This window comes from Vigna radiata, chromosome 8 (genome assembly GCF_000741045.1).
Source record: "Vigna radiata var. radiata cultivar VC1973A chromosome 8, Vradiata_ver6, whole genome shotgun sequence".
Classification (NCBI taxonomy): Eukaryota; Viridiplantae; Streptophyta; class Magnoliopsida; order Fabales; family Fabaceae; genus Vigna; species Vigna radiata.
Genome location: NC_028358.1, coordinates 6,276,469 through 6,280,595, shown reverse-complemented (window position 1 = coordinate 6,280,595; position 4,127 = coordinate 6,276,469).

The following is a 4,127-nucleotide window of genomic DNA, read 5'->3' as shown; positions in this document are numbered from 1 at the left end:
CTCATGTTTTATTAATCATTATTATAATAATTAAATTCTAATATAAATATTAGTATAACATTTATATAATTAAAAAAGTTTGGTCTGAATTAAAAGATGATCAAATTTATTATTTACATAAATGATATTAATGAATTTATTTTCATAAAAAATGTTGATTAATAATACATTAATTTTAAATATTTGTTTTAAATAATTTTAATCTTATAAAAAACTTGAATTAATAAAATATGAATCAAAAACATTATTTTTAAAATAATGGAATGTGTTAAAATATTATTTTTAATAAAAAATATTAGTATAATATATATACAAATAAAAATTTGTCTCAATTTAAAAAATAACAATATTTTTTCATTTTGAGAAAAATTAAATTAAAAAAATATATATAGAAATTAAATTGAAATAAAGATAATTTGATCATGACATTCACATATGATGGTATCACCTATTACATTAGAGAGTTGATTGGGGTAAACAAAAATTTAAAATAAAATAAAAAAAATACAAATTGACATACAATTGTCATTAATGTCATTAATAATTTTTTTTTAAAATCTGATTAAGATATTTTTTTTTAAAATTAGGATGCAATTGAAATTTTTTTCAAAAATGGTAATTAGTGTAAATGTAACATCCTAAAATATATAACAATATATATATATATATATATATATATATATATATATATATATATATATATATATATATATATATATAAAATGCATCGATTATAATAATAGAAAGCAATTAAGAGTAGTAGATGACAATATAAGTACAAGTTACAGTCATTCAAAATAGAGGGGAAATTAAAACGAAAAGAAGCCTAAGTACAAGCTTCCAAGTTGTTCAAAATACAAAGCTAGCTAAATATTAAAGGGTCCTAAAGATTGTTTTCCAAAATACAGATCACAATAAGTAAGTGCTAAGAGTCTTTCAAAATAAGATAGTCTAGACTAGGAGCTAATAAAAACACTAAGTACTAGGGGCTGGGTCTTCCTCTGTTTCCAACGCCTGCTCCAGTGGTACATCATCACCTACTACTCACATCCAAAGGATTGGATGATCATCGCAAGGGGGAAGGCAAACACATACAAACATACAAGTGCAAGGGTGAGCTAGGTCTCAATTAGACATACAAATCATGGCAAATTAATCTAGCATTACCGATAACATCCATTTACATACAAGCATGTAAGTCTTCATAAACATAAATATTCATTTCACAAAACTCATTAAAGCAAGCATCATATCATGTTAAGACTCCTAGACACGTCGGGACATAGAATGAATGTAGAGCTAGGGCGGGTTGTGCACTTGTGATAGCCCCTACTGCTTTGCAAAGCCATTGCCAAGGGGTTCCACCCGACCATACACAAGGCTAGTCCGTTACCGCAGTATAGACCTCCAGTGATAGAGTCTACCCTAGGACCTCCCACTACTCCCACCACACGCGTCAATCCTCTCTAAGTGAGAACGAAAGACCGTTGGAGTGTTAGGGATAACTCCCCATATGGAAGCCTTTCACCATTCATTCAATACTTTAACTGATCTCACCGAGAGACCGTAATTTCATAACCGATCCAACCACTTTAATCCCATGATATACCTCGAATGCCATATTAATTCATATACACGTCGTACAACATCAACCATTATTCACATGATATACCTCAAATGTCATATTAATTCATATACACACCATACATCAACCATTCTTACTTTGCAATAAAAGTCAAACACGCCTTTAATTCACCAAAAGCAATTAACTGGAAAAGGACAGGGTGTCAGGACCGAGCACCCTTTAATAGACCGAACGGTCATGAGAAGGACCAACCTTCTTTGACCGAGACCCACCAGACCGAACGGTCATGAGAAGGACTCATCCTTCTCTGACCGAGACCCACCAGACCGATCGGTCATGAGAAGGATCCGTCCTTCTCTGACCGAGACCCACCAGACCGAGAGCATTACTAGACCGGGAACAATATTTGGCCAAGAGCAATACAAGGCCGAGAGCCTTTAAGACCGAGAGAAATTCATGGCCGAGAACACCTAAGACCGAGAGCGTCTAAGACCAAGAACACACATGGCCGAGAGCAATGCAAGGCTGAGAGCAATGCAAGGCCGAGAGCATTTAAGATCTAGGACAATGGCCGAGAGAGATCCAGACCGAACGATTTTCAACTGGCAAAACCCAAGTGGGGCAACCCATGTATGACCGAGGGTAACACAAGACCGAACGATCATGGGAAGGGCCAATCCTTCCCTGACCGAGACCCCTAAGACCGAACGGTCATGAGAAGGACAATTCCTTCTTTGACTGAGACCCCTAAGACTGAACGATCATGAAAAGGACCAGACCTTCTCTAATCGAGACCCCTAGGACCGAACGGTCATGAGAAGGACCAGGCCTTCTTTGACCGAGACCCCTAGGACTGAACGGTCATGAGAAGGACCAGACCTTCTCTGACCGAGACCCCTAGGACCGAACGGTCAAATTATGAAGAACTTTGTAGAATTCTGCAAAATTCTGCAGAATCTGGACAACACCTTCTATGACCATTTCTAACGATTTTTACCAACTTCTAACACCTTTAATTCTTGTTTTAGATATAATTAAACCTATCTCAATGATTCTAAACATTCTCATTGCATTTCTAAAGTGATTTAAGCTCCTTTCCAACTCTAAAACACCAATTTTCCCAACTTAGGGACCCAAAACCCAATCTTACCATTTTGCACCTATTTTGACCAATTTAGTTACTCAAACAAGTCACAATACAGTGCATGAAACTGTCCCAACATCCCAAAAACGTGACAAACCTCATTTGCTCAAAATCACTACCTCACTTCCTCTAAAATGACCAAAAAGTAACCCTAAGACACTTAATTTCCTTCCTAACAGCACCACAACAGAATTTTCATACCACAACAGTTCCAATATGCATAATTCAGCAATCTAAATCATTACAAAACAGCATACAGTCATCACCCACCAAATTGCATATTAAACACCTTCATCCATGCATTTCAAGTTAACAAAAATCAAAATCATGCTTCCAACAACATATCATTTCAAAAATCATCATGCATTCACATCACACAACCAAAACAAAAAGAAGAACTAGCTCCCTTTACCTCTAGTGGGGACGGCCAACTCAAGGAAGAACCCTAGACCACTTGCTTGAAACCCCATAATGTGAGAACCACCTATAAATCATCAATTGATGATGGAAAACGAATTTTAGAACCAAGTGGAAGCTAGATTGTGGAAGAAAACACAATGGGTTGCATGCAACAAGAAATCACATGCTTAAACCCTAGGGCAAAATGAGAAAAAAGGGGCTTTCTTACCGGTTGGATGAAATGGAGATTCAATCGGTGGAAATGCTACTCTTGAAGTTCTCAAAGCTTAGATAGCTTCAAATAAAGATTCCAATGGTTAGATTTTGAGTTGAGATGGAGAGGTGCTAAGGCAAAGAAGAAAAGAGAGGTGCTTGAGAGAAAAGGGGAAATTGTTCTTGAGAAACAAAGTGGTTGTAAACTTAGAATGTCAAGGGGTTTTTACTTTACTAATATGATCCAACCTATCCTATGCTGCCACGTGTTTTCCACTTAAGTGATATTTTTACAAGTCCTTGCAGTAAGATTGAAAAAACCTTGGTGTATTAAAGTGATATTGTAATATGATCTATGATTATTTAATAAGAAAAATGTATGTATTTCAGTTGGTGAGAGTTTGATTTTTTGTTGAAATCCTTATGAGTGTTTTAAGGGTGTTGCTCCCTCCACCACCCCAACGGCTCTTGCATCTTTCTATTATTTTCTTTTATTCCAAAAATACTCTCCACCTCTTCACTGTTTTATTTTATTCCAAAAATATCCTACACCTCCCAATTATCCTTAATAATCTTTATCTTTCTCTCTCTGCATTAATGAGCATTCATGACTCAGATTTGAACTTGTATATATTGCAAAATATAAAATTTAGAGGAAACTTCAATAATATTAGTGCATCTACCACTACCATTTTATAAACTTAAAAGTTAAATGCAAATACAAAATAATAAACATAATAATATTAATAGTAAATAATAATATATTATTATTATTATTATTATATA